General features: G+C 47.6%; 1 long non-coding RNA gene across 1 annotated transcript in view; it reads left to right on the top strand.

Moving 5' to 3' along the window:
• Window positions 1-17,308: 17,308 nt before the first annotated feature.
• LOC119314605 overlaps window positions 17,309-18,456 on the top strand; it is a 2,309-nt gene continuing 1,161 nt past the window's right edge. The window contains exons 1-3 of the long non-coding RNA XR_005152369.1: window positions 17,309-17,461; window positions 17,535-17,666; window positions 18,104-18,214. This is a non-coding gene — a long non-coding RNA (uncharacterized LOC119314605). The remainder of the gene's footprint in view (window positions 17,462-17,534; window positions 17,667-18,103; window positions 18,215-18,456) is intronic.

Genomic DNA, 18,456 nt, shown 5'->3' with positions numbered 1-18,456 from the left:
GTCGGTGGATCGCTCAGGATCAAGCTATTCTGGGTGCCATTCAGTCCTCGCTCACTCCCTCCGTTGCCGGCATGGTGGTCTTTGCTGCGATGTCGAGGGATGCATGGGCCACGCTCGACTCCAGCTTCTCCTCGCAGTCGCTGGCACGTTCTTCTGCCATTCGTAACCAGCCGGGTGAGATCAAGAAAAATGATCTCTCCATCACGGCCTTCTTCAACAAGGTCAAAAGTTTGGCTGATACATTGTCATCTATTGGGAAACCTCTCCGTGATGAGGAGTTTACTTCGTTCATTCTCAATGGGCTTGATGAGGACTATGACTCTCTTGTTGAAAACATCAATGGACGTGACACGCCGATGCCGCCTCGTGACCTCTACGCGCGCCTCCTCAACACGGAACAGAGGCTCGCTGCTCGCCGCTCTGTCGGAATCTACACGGAGGGCCCTTCTGCAAACACTGCTCACCGCGGGTGTGCCCGTGGTGCCAAGCAGAAACCGTCGCCGTCCACGGGCAACCAGCCCCGTCCGCACGTTTTAGCTCCTCCACTGGCTGGCCGCAAACGCCTTCACTGCGAGGCATGTGGTGGTGGCGTTGAGTGTCAGCTCTGCGGCATTGAGGGGCACTTGGCGTCTCGATGTCATCGTCGCTTCAAACATGATTTCCTTGGCATTGGGAACAATGGGAAGGGTAACGAGAAGCAGGCCGCTCTCGCTACGCAAGAGCCTGGGTTCACTCCTTCATATTCTGTGGACCCTGCCTGGTACATGGACACAGGCGCCACGGACCATTTGACGAGCCAGCTTGACAAGCTGACCACTCGCCAGCCCTACACCGGTCATGATCAGGTCCGCACTGCCAATGGATCAGGTATGCCCATCTCACATGTTGGTCAGGCATCTCTTCTTTCGCGTACCACTAAAACCTTGCGTCTTCTTGATGTCCTTCGTGTTCCTTCAGTCACACGTAGTTTACTCTCGGTCCCTAAATTAACTCTTGACAACAATGTGTTTGTTGAGTTTCACCCTTTCTATTTTTTTGTTAAGGACCGGGACACGAGGGACGTTCTACTTAGTGGTCGAGCTCGCGACGGCTTATATGCGCTTGATGTGCCACGAGTGTCTCCACGAGTATCTCAAGTTTTCAGTGGGGTTCGGGTGTCGTCTTCACAGTGGCATTCTCGTCTTGGTCATCCGGCCACTCCCATTGTGCGCCATGTCCTTCATCGTCATCATCTTCCTGTTGAGTCAAGTAATAAGGAGTTTCTAGTGTGTGATGCGTGTCAACAAGGCAAGAGTCATCAGTTGCCTTTTTCTGTATCGAGTCGTGTTGTTAAGGCTCCTCTCGAACTTGTGTTTTCGGATGTATGGGGCTATGCCCAAACTTCTGTCAGTGGTCACAACTATTATGTTAGTTTCATCGATGCTTTCAGTCGCTTTACTTGGATTTATCTTATTAAGCGCAAATCTGATGTATTTCATGTCTTTATGCAATTTCAAGCACATGTTGAGCGGTTGCTTAAACACAAAGTTATTCATGTTCAGTCTGATTGGGGAGGTGAATATCGTAATCTTAACACCTTCTTTCAGAAGCTTGGCATCTCACACCATGTGTCTTGTCCTCATACACATCAGCAGAACGGTGCAGCTGAGCGCAAGCACCGTCACATAGTTGAAACTGGTCTAACACTTCTAGCACATGCCTCTGTCCCGTTTCGATTCTGGAGCGATGCTTTTGTTACTGCTTGTTTCTTGATAAATAGGATTCCCACACGACTTCTTCACATGAAGTCTCCTCTAGAAGTGTTGTTTCATGAAACTCCAGATTACTCCTTCCTCAAAGTGTCCGGTTGTGCGTGTTGGCCGCATCTCCGTCCGTACAATAAGCACAAACTCGAGTTTCGCTCTAAGAAGTGTGTGTTTCTCGGGTACAGTCCTCTTCACAAAGGTTACAAGTGTCTTCACATTCCAACAAATCGTGTTTACATTTCCCGTGATGTTGTGTTTGATGAGGCTGTTTTCCCTTTTTCCACACTCTCACCATCCACTGATACTACCGCTACCGAGCTGCACTCCTTTCCAGTTTTGCCTGATCAATTTGTAGATGCTGCATATTCTCCTCTGCTGTTGCCTAACCACGGTGCAGGAACTGGACGGGGCGCTCGCCTTGAGCTTCTTCACGATGACGTGGTTGCCGCTGCACCAACTGCAACCGTTACGCCGGTTGGGTCGCCCGACGGGGAGCTCGACGTCGACAGCACGTGCGTGCCTCATGCGCCTGGATCAGGTGGAGCGGCCGCCTCACCTAGCCCGGCTGCCCGTACGTGCATGCCCCATGCACATGCATTGGGTGAGCCGGCTGCCCGTACATGTGTGCCCCATGCACGTGCATCGGGTGAGGCTACGTGCATGCCCCATGCACATGCATCGGGTGAGGCTGCAGCCTCGCATAGTCCGACTGCTACTGCAGTGCTGCCGCCCTCGCCCGGCCTGTCTTCGCCGGCCACCCCAGGCCCAATAGCGCCTGTGGACTCCCCCTCGGCAGAGTCCATGGACTCGCCTGCTGGTGTGTCTTCCGCGCCGCTCCTCGATGTTGGCTCTTCTGCTGCGGCGGCTTCTCCGACACCTCCGCCGCATGTCACACTTCACCCTCATACGTGCAGCAAGAGTGGCATCTTCAAGCCTCTCCAGCGCACGGATGGTACCGTCGCATGGCTTGCGGCCTGTGTTGCTCGTGCTGAGGCTGATCCTACGGCGGAACCGCGCCATTTTCAGGCAGCGCTTGGCATTCCACACTGGCGCGCTGCTATGGAACAGGAGATCCATGCTCTTCGAAAGAATAATACCTGGCGCCTGGTTCCACCTCCCTCTGGTGTCAATATTATTGACTCTAAATGGGTGTTCAAGGTGAAGAAACATGCCGACGGATCCATTGAGAGGTACAAGGCAAGATTGGTTGCCAAGGGGTTTAAACAAAGGTATGGCCTTGATTATGAAGATACGTTTAGTCCTGTTATCGAACCCACGACTATTCGTGTTCTTCTTTCGCTGGCTGTTACTCGAGGATGGTCGCTTCGTCAGCTCGATGTCCAGAATGCCTTTCATCATGGAGTTCTGGAAGAAGAGGTATATATGCGCCAGCCACCAGGTTTTGTTGACCCTGCTCAGCCACATCATCTGTGTCGCCTCGACAAGGCTCTCTATGGTTTGAAGCAGGCTCCTCGTGCGTGGCATGCACGTCTTGGCGCTGCTCTTCGTGCACATGGGTTTATACCGTCTACAGCAGACACGTCTCTGTTCATTCTTCAGCGACCTGAGGTGACTATGTACATTCTGGTCTATGTTGATGACATCATACTTGTCAGTTCGTCCGTCACTGCTGCAGATCGACTTGTGGCTTCTCTAGGGGCTATTTTTGCTGTTAAGGATCTTGGGAGACTGCACTATTTTTTGGGCCTGGAGGTTCTTCATTCTGACAGTGGCTTGACTCTCACTCAGCAGAAGTACTCTCAGGATTTGTTACGACGTGCGGGTATGATGCAGTGTAAAACTGCTACGACTCCTATGTCCTCCACAGACAAATTGTCAGCTTTTGATGGGGACTTGCTCTCCTCTGAGGATGCCACTGAGTACCGCAGCATCGTTGGTGGACTGCAATACTTGCTTGTCACTCGACCGGATATATCATTCGCAGTTAACCGTGTGTGTCAGTACCTTCATGCACCGCGTGGTCCTCATTGGACGGCGGTTAAGCGCATTTTGCGCTATGTTCGACACACTGTTTCATATGGTCTACATCTGCAGCCTGCGGCTTCTGGTTTGATCTCAGCCTTCTCTGATGCTGATTGGGCTGGTAGTCCCGATGATAGGCGATCCACGGGGGGACATGCTGTGTTTCTTGGTCCTAACTTGATCGCCTGGCAAGCTCACAAGCAAGCTACCGTGTCTCGGAGTAGCACTGAAGCTGAGTACAAAGAAGTTGCTAACGCCACAGCTGAGATCATATGGGTGCAGTCATTGCTTCGAGAGTTGAAGGTCTCTCAAGTCCAGTCGCCTGTTCTTTGGTGTGATAACATCGGTGCTACATATCTTTCATCCAATCCGGTATTTCATGCCCGAACGAAACACATCAAAGTTGACTATCATTTTGTGAGAGAACGTGTTGCACAGAAGCTACTTCAGATCAAATTTGTTTTTTCTAAGGATCAGCTTGCTGACATTTTCACTAAACCCTTGCCCTTACCTTCTTTTCAAGGATGCCGACGCAATCTTAACCTCCTGAGTGTTTCAGGACATAGTTAAGATTGAGGGAGGGTGTTAGACTAGGTATATTGTAGATATTACGTGTTGTAACACAATACATGTACCTGTACGTTCTCTCCTATATATACATGACAGTCGTACCCGCTTAGGGTATCGAGCATTGTTCTAAATCCTAATTTGTCTAACAGCTCGTCAGGAAGACGGCGAGCGGAAGCTATGGCCGGATTAGATTTTTGATTAATCATATAGAGATTAACTGTTCATAAGGGTCGACATAAACAATAAAGAAAGCACGTAAAAAGAGATGTACCTAGAACTAAAATACATCTAGATACATCCTCTTTCATCTATTTTGATGATAAATATTTTCGGATGGAGGGAGTAACTTTTTGCGCCTCTTTTCTCTTTTGGTGTCTGGACTAAAGTTTCCGAAAAGGCATAGCTAAAAGCCTAAAAGTAAAAGAAGGTGACCATCAACCGGTTTTAAAGATGTGTACTTTACTGCTTCTTCGGACCAGTTCTGGTGGGTTCAAGCTGATGATGCAAACTGGGATTAATTAGCTGGCTAGCCCAGAAACAATCAAAATTATTGGTAGAGTAGTTTTCCATGCTGGCCAGGGGTTCTCCGAGCAGCTGACCAATGAACAGTCTCCACCGCGTGGCCACGCTGCGCTGCACCTCAATCAATTTGCTGTTGATTTCGCCCATTGTTTTACGATTTTTTTGGAAGCATGCATGCAACCTAAAAAAGAAATGGTTGTTATGGAGTGTGCGCGGGAAAAATGTGAGGTGGCGTGTACAAAAAGCATAATTGTATGGCGCTCCTCTGAACACTGTACACGCACTCCATGATCCAACCAAAGTTTGTAGAGTTCTTGACATGCATGCATGTATCTTGTATGGGCGTCGGAAACAAACAAACACTACATGCCCATCAAGTAGACGTCCATGTATCGACTAGGACTACGGTTTGATTTCCTGTGGAGCATGGATGTATAAACCATAATTCAATTGTTGTTATTCTGTATGGTACCAAAACACCAGCAGCTTATAACTCCTAGTTGTGGATTTAATTAGTTTTTTTCCAAGAGCAACTTTCTAGAGAGGATACAGTCAAATAGTTCTAACTTTGACCTGTAGTATACAGGGATATACGAGGATCATCGAATGATATTTAATAGCTGTTATCATTTTTCGGTGTAATTCATTTGCAATCTTCTGCCAACATATTCAAATGAAAAACACTACCCATGTTTTAAATCATACTACATTTTAGAACGGAGGGAGTATGTCAGAGATGATGCCTACTATACCATACTTTCTACTAGTACTGCCATATCAGCATCATTACATTGATTAAGTCTAATCAATATGTACATTCATTTAAGAAGCTTCTTGATATTAATCTCTTCTCCATTATTTACTCTTAGTACCATATTACATGTATGTGGGAAGAGTGACAGCTCCACACTGCATTTCCTTCCTTCCACCCGGACCTGCCTACGAAAGCGACACAAACCAGATGAGAGCACCAAATTTCCTCTCTATTAATATATCTTTTGATTAGAGGCAAGGTATTATATTTGAAATCTACTCCAACGACACTCCACGAAGCTGGGTTTCATATAAAATATGGTACGGTATTATTGTCCAGCTCTTATACCTAATTAACTTAGAGTTGATTAGGGTTAATTAAGGCAAAGTTCTTACGTGTGCATGCATGCACGAGCATGAATCAGATCAATATGAATGTATATATCTGAGTGTGCATGCAGCATGTAACCCTATCGCCAATGTATGAATATAAAGATATGAATGCATGCATGGAGAGCAAGTGAACAATCAGGCTGCGAGTATATACGATCGATTGAATCCAATAATGTTGTACAGTACTAGTGTGGAATCAAATCAAGACGGCTGCAGTGCGGCATGGATCGATGTGATCTATGTGCGCTTCTGCCTACCTAGTGAAATCCCTGCAAATACAGTGCTGAATCAGCTGTTATGGAACAAATCATCGCAACTATTTGCTCCCTGGGCTGTTTTAGTTGTGCGTGTCGAGTGGGCTGTGTCCCCCCGATAGAAATGGCCTGTACACGGACAGCACCAGCAGGAGCAGCTTGTTGGGGGACTTGTCGTCGTGTCGCTCTCAACGCAGCCTAATTACTGGTGATTGGGCAAAGAAGCACTGCACGCTTGTCACTGTATTCCTACCGCATGCATCAAATCATCTCCCGCTCAAGGGACCTTGTGTAATTATTGATTTTTATGGCATAAGTCCATATTAAGTATCACATGTTCTTACAAACTTACTTTCAGAAAAAGAAAATTGCATTCAAAATCTTGGAGTGCTGAAGTATTTTTTCTCCTGCATCCACCGGCATTGCGCCATGAGCATAGCCCCATGCCAACCTTTGACCCGGCAAAGCAAACTTTTGAAATCCAGTAACTTGTAAATGCAGCGGCCGTAAAGTTCTCGATGTAGACGGCAGCTGTTATCTGCAAAGCAAATCGCTGCACCAAAGAAAAATGCTGATAAGGACCTATAGAAACTCCAAGGATCATGATCATGAAAGTAGGTTGATGTAGACAGATCTACCGAGAATCAAAACCAGTCAGATACCAGAAGACCCGCCGGAGACATGGCTCCATACGCTCTCCACCGATGTAAAACACACCAACGTAACAGGATATGGCAAGGAGAACATTATTCCTATCCAGGGGTAACACCACTGCCTTGTTGTCCCAAACCAAAACCTGTAAAATAACACTCATCTGTTGTACGATAGATTCAGGTCTATTGTCAAGCTCGCCACCCTCGAGAAAGATGCATCGATGAAGAATGACGTGTTGGATCCATCCGTTCGACGCTGTCGTGCACTGCCTGATGAGGACCGCGGCCTAAGCACCCATCTCCTTTGGCGTCGCACAACAACTGTCCAACGTCTACACCAGGCCACCGCTGATCAAGACCTCCCCGCCAGTGTCGGTGAGGGGTTTGCGTTCACCCACCTTGCCGCCTCTCTCTCGAAAAATGATCCGCTCCTGGTTGCATTTTTTATTTAATTATTGATTTTGGATCAATTGTTAACAAAATTATAATATGGTTGCACAATTTAGAAATAAATCACTTGTAAATCATTTTCTGGCCTCCTGACGTGTAATAACTTGTTGGACTCAAAATAACAGCTACAGCTGGGACCTGAAAATAGCGAACATGTATTAGCGATCAGTTTCCGGTGATTGGTCGATATTCCACCGTGCTTACTAGACTACCCACAGTGAGAGTAACATAGGTGTTAACATCACACATATCTAAATCAAATAGATGATGTGGCAAGTAATTAATGAAGAAAGATAGACATGTGATAACATGGCTACTTAGTAGTAGTATGTGAGTAACATCACACATACCAAAGCAAGATGAGTCCATAACCTAATAAAAGATGTGTTGCATGACACCATACATATGTTACTCCCCATTATAGAGATAGTAATATAGACTACTAACATATGCATATTACTAGTCTAAATTATTTTTCACTATGGCTAGTCTAATGAAGCAAAAGCTACACACGGAACGGCACTGACTGATGGAATAAAGAAGAGGGGCTGGAGTTTGTTGCAGAGCTGGACGGGCCGGGGGAGCTGGTGATCGAGGTCGTGCCGTGGCGCGTAGCGAACGATTGATCGGGCTCCGGCTGGCCCGGCGGCCGTCGCGCGTCAGCACATATATATTCCCTCGGCGACGGCGACGTCCGTGTCTGCACGCGGCACAGTAATTGCACTGCTCGGTCGAGCGTCCACCACACCCACTGTGGTTGCTCTCCGTCGAGGTGGGTGGCTTGGCGGGGTGGGGAAACGCTTGTCTGCAAGGAAGCTGCAACGCGTCCACGTCGACCGGGACACCGACCCGCGCGCACACGAAGCGGCGTACGTGGACATGTGCCGCGTCGTCGTCTCCTGCTCCTCGACCGAGCGCGTAAGAAGAGACGACGCAGCGCGGCATCTTCCTGCAGTCTCGGTCGCTCCGACGGTGCCAGCCAGCCGGCCACGGCTTCCGCGGCGACCCGCACACGTCGGCCTCGGTTCGGGGGAACCGCGACAAAGCTCTCGCTGGATCGCGTCCCCGATCACGTCGCCCGGTCCCCGCGCCGTCGGAAACGATGGGCCGATCGAGCCGGCGGTGCCGAACCTTGCGCCCTCGCATCGCCGTCTAGTCTCCATCGATCCCCGGCTCCCCCGGCCGGCTATCGAGGAAGCGGCCGATACGTAAAAGTATGTTACTACGCGTACTCATGCTCATGCTAGTGATGGATGATGTACGTGGCGGAACAGAAAATCACTGTGCAGACTGCAGAAGGAGGGAACTTAACGATGGACGCCACCGAGTGTCTGGTTCTCCGAACACACTGTACCGCTTCATGATATTGCGGACCTTTACTCGTTCAAAGTGATGTGGCCTCCGCCGTGTGCATGCATGCACCGTCGCTGCCTCACTCGATCGCACGCCTCCTGACTAGTTGCTCCCTGAAGACGACTCACGTGTGATGAGTGATTTTTTTTAAAAAAAACATCCGATTTATTCATCTTCAATCATGAGGGCGCAACGAACATCAGAAATAATAAAAGTTACATCCTGATCCGTAGACCATCTAGAGATAACTACAAGCACTCAAGCGAGCCGAAGGAGCACTGCCGTCATCGCCCCATCTTTTTAGGAGTCGGGCAAAACATGTTGTAGTAGACAGTCGGGAAGTCGTCGTGTCAAGTCCCTATAGTCCCTATAGGACAAGCGCTACAGAACAGTAACCGCCGCCGATGAAGAGTAACGTAGATCAAAAGAATCCAATTTAAAGACACACGAACGTACACAAACAATGAATAAATCCAAGCAAATCCACAAAAGATAGATTTGCCGGCGACACACCTTCACACGCCCACCGATAATGCTAGACGCATCACCAGAAAGGAGGTTAGGCGGGGAGATCCTTATTCCATCTTCAGGAAGCTGCCGCCGTCTCGCCTTTCGGAGCAGGACACAAACCCTAAGAAATCTCGAAGACACGTCTAAAACGAAACCCTCTAACCGGCAAGGGCCGGATCCATCGCGTCCTCGTGGCCCTAAGGCTACCGGAGACGAGGCGGACCGGCGGCGGCACCGGCGAAAGGCAGAGATACCCTAATTGGGAAGGAGGCGGTTGGGTTAGGCATCCGTTGAGTAATGAGTGAGCTGCCGTGACTAATATTGTTCAAGCACTGCCTTGTCTGTCAAGACGTGTTTGGGTTGTGCATTCTACTCTCTAGAAGAAAAAAGGCTTGTCTTGGCCATCCTCATCAAATCATAATTTTTTTGTATTTGCATGTCCATATAATCATCCTTTTTAATTGCTCTATATTATAGGGTCCCTTTGACACATGATTTGTAAAACGGATGAGTGGGAAAGAAAATGCAGATCTCGAATATTGTAGTATTACCTAGACGCTTAGTGTACACAGAAAAATTATATAATTCTTTACAAGATGTCGGCCAGCCTCGGCTCCGTCGGGGAGCATGTGAGATTTTTGTTTCCTGACTTTAAATGGCAGTACCTAAGGTGTGCTACATGCCCTCTCTTTCATCTTGTTTTCCAGGGCGACAATTTGCTACACAGACCATTGCCGTTTGTGTCTTTTGGACTGTATTGAAAACCTTTCTAGTGTTTCAACAAACAAAATTCTTGAGGCGAAGGCCTAGAGGCGGCAATGAGCTTTTCAAACGGCGCACCGTCGATGAAAATGCATGAAGAAGATTGGGCGTCTCCAATGATTTGAATATATGTTGCATTTATTTTTTTTTGCAAGGGTCTGAGCTACGTAATGTATGGTCTTTGGCCTTTTTGCAACAAAAATAATAAAATCTAGTGCAAATAATTTGAAGAAGAAAAGAAGAGATAAATTGCAATCCTACTATTCTAAAAGAGAGCGTCACAATGAAAGAAATGTAAAGATTAATCCTCTCAATTTATTCTTTAGAATTTTATTTTAGGAATACTCCAAACTAATTTTTGAATTAAAAAGGCCCCTGGTTTTCGATTAGAAAGAAAATTTGTGTTACAAAGAAATGGACAAAAGGGCAATATATACCCCGTAAAATCGATTACAAGAGGGATGCACCCGTGTACATGCATGGCACGTACGTACGGAGGAAGAGTGTGAGTTTATTCCCCCGGCGAGCCTCACCATTTCCGTAGTATGCATTGAATGCTAATTTTGCTTTCAAGGAACCACCCCTCCTCCTCCTTGCTCGCCGGAATAGTAGGAGCACTAGTGTTCATTGAAGCTCCGGCCCGGCCGGAAACGATGATGGTTTAAAGGGCGCCAAAGGAAAATGACAGCCAGCCAGCCGGCCGGCAGGGGATTAATGCCACGCCGCGCTCTCGCGGGATCGTTCAAGTCCTGATCAACCGAGCTAGCCCTGTCACAAAACGTGGGATTTGAGAGATGATGCGATCAATCCCAGATCACGCGCCTTGCTAGTACAGACAGAAAGGGACAGCCATGCCGATGGCGCAAGCAAGCTCATGGTGATCGACCAAGACAAGCTATCGACCTACCTACACCAGATTCGTCTGCCCATGCACATCACACGAGTACCGCATCAGGAGGAGCATTGCGATTAATAAGGGAGGAGAAGGGAGTGGCTACACAACAGTCACCTGAAAAAGTGGATTAGTCGATTTCTAGCATTCAATCTTAACCATCGGATCAAGATCCAATGGGCATATCTTCCGCCTCGGTTCTCTTCTTCCTCACCCAATTTCTCCCCCAGCCGCCACCACAGACCACCGGCCACCACCGCCTGCGGCCGAGCGCTGCCTCGCCGCCCTCCCACACCACCACTGTCCACCATCGGCCCACCCTAAACCTTAACATAGATACTGGGGTAGCCTGCCCAGCGAGCTTCTTCCTCCCCTCCGGCGAGTTTCTTTGTCCACTCCGGTTGTTTCTTCCTACAACCAAAATCGATTGACCCATTTTTGAAATTCAGGTGATTGACAGGTAGCTATTGTGGATTAATAAACCCCCAAGTGATCGTATGATCCAAGTGAAATATCAGTAGGGAAATAGCCAAGATCTAGCCTAGCCTGTTTCAGGAGTGGATCATACTGCAACTATTGCCAGCAATTAACAATGGATCATACGAGCAGCTGACCACTCGGTTTCATTCATAAGGGAGCCAAGTAGAGTAAGCGCGGCCGATGAGTGCATGTCATGCATGTCCGGTCTAGTCCGGTCTCGGCGTCATAGAGGAGGACCACGGACAGGCACACCGCAGCAGATCCATCAAGTGCTAGCTGTTGAACATATACTCCCTCCGTTGAAAGCATAAGATGTTCTCCATATTTCAACATAAACTACACACAGAGAGAAATAAATGAACAAAGACGCTAAAACGTGTCTATATACATTTAATTCAGAAAGTTAAAAGCATCTTATATTTGTGAATGGAGGGAGTACATACGAGGAGCAATGAGGATTTGGGTGACAGTGTGCGACGGAAGAGACAAAGAGACAAGGAGATGAATGAATTGAATGTATTATTACCGGAGAGGAGAGGATAGGCCTGTTAGAGAATATGTTTCCGTAGCATCTCAAACTCCTTTCCTTCTCCTACTCAAACTCCTTGTAATATTCCTTGTACTCCAAGCTTGGCTTCGGCCGCATCAATCAATATAAACAGAACCGCGGCTCCCCTCGAGGGAGTAGGAACGCTTATTATCTTTCATGGTAATCAGAGCCACCTCTTCTCCTACATTTAGCCACAAATCAAAATCCTAGAACCACATATCATCGTCTCCATGGCTTCTTCGTCCGGCGTCGGCCTCAACCTCGGATCGCCGCCATCTGAGAAGCTAGCAAGAGGAAACTTCATCCTCTGGAAGACCCAGGTGCTCCCAGCCCTGCGAGGTGCGCAGGTAACCGGGCTCCTGGACAACTCTGACGCCGCTCCACCCAAGACTGTGGAGATCACGAAGGCGGACAAGACGACGGCCCTCGAGCCGAACCCTCTGTACGGGCCCTGGATCGCCAAAGACCAGCAGGTCCTGTCATATCTTCTCAACTCCATGTCTCCAGAAATCCTTGCGCAAGTCGTCGGGAAGGACTCCACCTATGAGCTCTGGACGACGGTGAACAATCTCTTCGCCTCGCAATCACAGTCCCGGATCACCAATCTAAGGATCGCGATCACCAATACCAAGAAGGGCACAATGTCGAGCTCGGCGTATATGGCGAAGATGAAAAGCCTTGGGGATGAACTAGCTGCCGCTGGTCGTCCCGTCTCTGATCCGGAGATGGTGGACTACATACTCGCAGGACTCGACCGCGACTACGACTCTGTGGTGGCGGCGATCGGCGCTGTCAAGAACACAATCACCGCCGATGACCTCTTCGCTCAGATCTCCGCCTTTGATCAGAGGATGGAGATGCTGGGAGACTCGTCTTCAGGCAGGTTTCATTCATCTGCCAACGCCGTCTACAGAGGCCGCGGCCAGTCCCGTGGTAGATCCCATGGGCGAGGAGGAAGAGGGCGCGGCCGCGGTGACCGCGGTGACCGCCAGCCTTCTCCTGCAAATAGAGGCGGCGGATTCAGAGGACGCCCTCGACAGCAACAGCAACAGCAGGTACGCGAGCAGCAGCATGACTATCCTGAGTGCCAGATATGCTATAGACATCATCCAGGAGGTGCACGTGTCTGCTGGTGGCGCTATGAAGAGAATGATCAAGAAGAGAAGGAGGCGCATGCTGTCTCCTATGGCGTGGACACTAATTGGTACGCAGACAGTGCAGCAACAAATCACATCACAGGTGAACTTGACAAGCTGACAGTACGGGAGAAGTACAACGGAGGCGACCAAATTCGCACGGCAAGCGGTTCTGGTATGAATATCACCCACATTGGTAGTTCAATTGTTCAAAACCCCATGAAAAATTTGCACCTTAAAGATGTCTTGCATGTTCCTCAAACTTCCAAAAATCTTGTTTCTATTCATCGATTCACCCTTGATAATAATGTTCTTATAGAATTCTATCCTCACTTTTTCTTGGTTAAGGATTTGAGCACAAGGAGAATCATTCTTAGAGGACGGTGCGTGGGAGGCCTCTATCCACTCATATCATCATCATCATCTTCATGGTCCAATAAACAAGCAAATATTGTCACCAAGCCATCATCATCAAGGTGGCATAGTCGATTAGGTCATCCATCTTCAGTCATAGTTAAATATGTTCTTAGCAAAAATAAACTCTCTTATGAGAATAGTGTTGAGTCAGTTTGTGATCCGTGTCAACAAGCAAAAAGTCATCAATTACCCTATCCCATCTCTACTAGTGTGTCTACTGCTCCTCTACAACTTATATTTTCAGATGTATGGGGACCAGCCCCTACTTCAGTTGGGAGATTTTCTTACTATGTAAGCTTTATTGATGACTATAGTAAATTTACTTGGATTTACTTGTTAAAGAAACGGTCTGATGTATTCCAAGTCTTCATCAATTTTCAAAACCTTGTTGAACGCAAACTGAACTCCAAGATCATTGCTATGCAAAGTGACTGGGGTGGTGAGTATGAAAAATTGAACTCTTTCTTCCAAAAACTTGGTATTTCACATCATGTCTCTTGCCCTCATGCTCATCAACAAAACGGATCTGCTGAAAGAAAGCACCGTCACATAGTTGATATGGGGCTAGCATTGCTAGCAAATGCATCCATGCCACTCAAATTCTGGGATGAAGCATTCTTAACCGCTACATATCTTATCAATTTGCTTCCTAGTAAAGTCATCAAATTTGAAACACCTATTACACGACTCCTTGGTGTCACACCCAACTACACATCTCTTCGTGTTTTCGGTTGTGCATGTTGGCCCAACCTCAGACCCTATAACACACGCAAACTCGTTTTTCGCTCCAAAAAGTGTGTCTTCTTAGGCTATAGTCCCATGCACAAAGGAGTTAAATGTCTAGATGTTCCTACTGGTAGGGTCTACATATCCAGAGATGTAGTTTTTGATGAGTCAGTGTTCCCTTTTGCTTCCCTTCATCCCAATGCTGGTGCACTTCTCCGCAAGGAAATCCTTCTTCTTCCTCCACATCTTCGGTCTTTTGATCATGGGGGCGACAGTTGTACTAACCAAAGTGATGATATTCCTGCTGGTATTGGTTCTTCTCTGTTGCCTGTACAGGTCCCTGGTGAAAACGGCGCTCAAAATGATCAAAATTTCGAAAATCAAGCTCAAGATCATCTTATATTTCATGCTGAGGAAGGAGACGAACCTGGCACAGATGACGAAGCTGATCCGGCGGCGCCCGCAACTCCTTTTCGTGCGCAGACCTCGGATCCCGCGGCCAAATCAGCCTCGGATCGCGCTCCCACCAACCGCAGCGCTGATTCAGCAGCAGGCGGGACCAGCTGCGGGGTCGGCTGCGGGGCCGAATCCGCCTCGCCCAGCGCGCGCCACTCCCACGCCGCCACCTCAGCAGCAGGCGGGACCAGCCATGAGGCCGAATCTCCCTCGCCCAGCGCGCGCCTGCAACCGCGGTCGGGCGGTCGATCCGCTGTGCCGGCTCGGGCGGCTGGCACCCGTGTGGTGGACACACAAGCGGCCACACCAACGGCTACAGGATCCTCTGCGCAGGTGGCGCCAGATTCGCCTGTGTCATCACATGCAGCTTCCTCGGGATCTTCTGCGGCGAGTGCTCTGTGGTCCAGCCAGTAGTTTCTTCACGAGTTATGACTCGATTACAGAAAGGTATACGAAATCCTAAAATAAGAAAAGATGGGACTATACCATATGTAATGTTGTGTATTTCAGGAGAACCAACAACATTGAATAGTGCACTTGATGATCCTAAGTGGAAGAAGGCAATGGATGAGGAATATTCTGCACTTATGAGGAACAAGACATGGCATCTTGTACCAAATCAGAAAGGTAAAAATATCATCGATTGCAAATGGGTTTACAGAATTAAAAAGAAGGCAGATGGCTCCATTGACAGGTACAAAGCACGTCTCGTTGCAAAGGGTTTTAAACAACGTTATGGTATTGATTATGAGGACACTTTCAGTCATGTTGTTAAAGCTGCAACTATCAGACTTGTGCTAGCCATTGCTGTATCCAAGGGTTGGAGTCTACGACAGCTAGATGTACAGAATGCGTTTTTGCATGGCATTCTAGAAGAGGAAGTGTTTATGAGACAACCACCTGTTTATGAGGACAAGAAGTCACCACATTATGTTTGCAAGCTTGACAAGGCACTCTATGGTTTAAAACAAGCACCCAGAGCATGGTACTCCAGATTGAGCTTACAGTTGAAATATCTTGGTTTCATTGCCTCCAAAGCTGATACATCATTGTTTATTTATAACAAGGCTGGAGTAGTCATTTTTGTGCTTATATATGTTGATGATATCATCGTTGCAAGTTCTTCACAAAATGCTACTAATGCACTTCTGCATGATTTGAGCTCAGAGTTTGCCTTGAAAGACCTAGGTGATTTGCATTTCTTCCTAGGTATTGAGGTCAAGAAAACTCAAGATGGAATTGTGTTAAATCAGGAGAAATATATCACTGAGCTTCTGTCTCGCATGGGGATGAAGAATTGCAAGCCAGTTCCTACACCTTTGTCTTCCTCAGAAAAACTTTCAGCATATGAAGGTGTGCCACTTCAGGAGGAGGAAAGTACAAGGTATAGGAGTACTGTAGGAGCATTACAATATTTAACTCTCACACGTTCAGATATCTCATTTGCTGTCAACAAGGTTTGTCAATATCTGCATGCACCTACTTCTGCACATTGGTCAGCTGTGAAGAGAATTGTAAGATATGTAAAGCATACTATGGGAATAGGACTTCATTTTAAACGGTCTAATTCCTCTCTTGTGAGTGCATTCTCTGATGCTGACTGGGCAGGATGCAGTGATGACAGAAGATCAACTGGAGGCTTTGCAGTATTTTTTGGGTCTAACCTTATTTCTTGGAGTGCCAGAAAGCAAGCCACCGTGTCACGGTCAAGCACAGAAGCTGAATATAAGTCCTTGGCAAATGCAACTGCAGAAATCATTTGGGTTGAATCACTTCTTGAGGAATTGGGAATCAAGAAGAATCGTATCTCATGTTTATGGTGTGATAACTTGGGAGCAACATATTTGTCCGCAAATCCTGTGTTTCATGCAAGGACAAAGCACATCGAAATTGATTTTCACTTTGTGCGAGAAAGGGTTGCAGCCAAGAAACTCGAGATACGGTTTATTCCCTCCAAGGATCAAGTAGCAGACGGTTTTACAAAGGCATTGCCATCAAGACCATTTGAGGAGTTCAAGAGTAATCTTAATCTAGGGTAGTTAAGATTAAGGGAGGGTGTTAGAGAATATGTTTCCGTAGCATCTCAAACTCCAACAGGCCGGACACTGTTTCCAGAAACTTGCGGTCCATCTTAGACGAATACCACCCACTTTCAGAGGTGCAAATAGGATGCTAATGTGCGCGAGTGTGATCTTTCACTGCTGGTCACTATTCATTCATTTGGTTGCTAGTTTTGAACATGGAAATTCATAGGCACACGCAAGTGCGGGGGCACGCATACATCTTGTCTTTCCCGGACACACGATTGCTTCATATTGAACAAGGTAGTTGGATTCCACACGTGGGCGGTGGGAGGAAGAAGAATGCAATCTATTTTTCAAGAAGAAAATGGTTAGATGAAGAGAACGTAATCTGGCCCGTTCGTTTTTTATCGAACGTTTCAGATTGATCCTGGCAAAATCAACTGACCCAATATGTGTTTCCAGTCGACTGTACTTACCTATTTCCTATATTCTCATTAGAAACAATAAGGTATGCATCAAAGGGGCCTTCTCGCGCTATACACGTCATCACAAGGAGATGAAAAAAAAACGCGTTGCGATTGGGTGGGAGGGACTGGGTTGCTCCCGTATTGGGCAGAAATAGAGACAAAAAAATCAGGTTCCAAGCCTCTTGTATTCTCCCCCCACGCACGCGACCTCCTCTCGTTCCACAAGCCAACGCAACCGCCGCCTCCTCGCCTCCGCCTCTTTCTCCGGGGGCCTTGCAGCTGCAGCAGGATGGGAGTCAAGGGGGCGAGCGGGATGGGCGGCCAGCTGGTTTCTTCGCCAGATCTGCAGCCCAGGGGCGACTCCGGTGAGTAATTCACCAGCTTCTCTATCCTTCTTCCCCTCCACTCCCAATGTGTCTTCATGCCCATCTAACATAGGACCGGGGAGTGGCGGCAGTGGCCAGGCCTAGTGGTGATGGGACAATGAACTGGTCGGAGGCGCTGCATCGGCGGCAAGTTGGTCTGCAACGACAGCAAGACGAGGGAGATCGTGCACCCGCGGTGCCAAAGGTGCGCCACCTTCCCCATGTCCCCTTCCTCTCCCTCCGCCCTCGCCTGCATGCCATCTCCTTCTGTCCCAGCCTCGAACACATCATCCCGAACGACGATCTCGGCCTCTGCGGCAGCGGCCTCTGTTCTTTTCCTAGAGATGAATACTTTGAGAGCGTTTGTTGGCTCAACGGGATTGTCGGACTAAGTTTCTTTAAGGTTATCTGATTAATTCTCTCCTTTGAGAGCATTTTTAAAAAAAATTATATTTTTTTGTTTACATCATCTCTGATTATGTGATTAATTCAAGTATTTAACCCTGTTCTGGTGGGTTAATTGTTGACTGGTTTGTAACTATTCTTTATATGAGTAGGTGTACAGTGATATCCCGAAATGCAGAGTGGCTGGGCTAATTTACTAATGAAACTCACTAATATATCCTTGGATGTCTTGATCAGCTCAAGGGCCATTAGGGAGCTGAACTCAGATATATCCACCGTGCAGGACAATGCCTTGGAGCTCCTGCTATGTGGCTGTGGTTCCGGTCTTCTTTCCTGTACTTAAATCTCGTAAGTATATCTAAAGTGGAACTTTACTCCTGATGTACTATATCTGATAAGACACAAAGTGTGCTGATTGGCTCTGATATTTCACCACACACTAATAACAGCAATATTTGGGGATTTTTTATGGAGAAGTGTATGAACTAGGAGAAGTTGATCTATCTAGCAACCAGAAATTAGATAGAATAGATAATTTAGTTGAAGCAAAGTAAATGTGAGAGAAGCAGAAACCAAGATGGGGATTAAGC

Source organism: Triticum dicoccoides, chromosome 6A (genome assembly GCF_002162155.2).
Source record: "Triticum dicoccoides isolate Atlit2015 ecotype Zavitan chromosome 6A, WEW_v2.0, whole genome shotgun sequence".
Taxonomy (NCBI): Eukaryota; Viridiplantae; Streptophyta; class Magnoliopsida; order Poales; family Poaceae; genus Triticum; species Triticum dicoccoides.
This window is presented reverse-complemented; position numbering and strand designations above follow the sequence as displayed.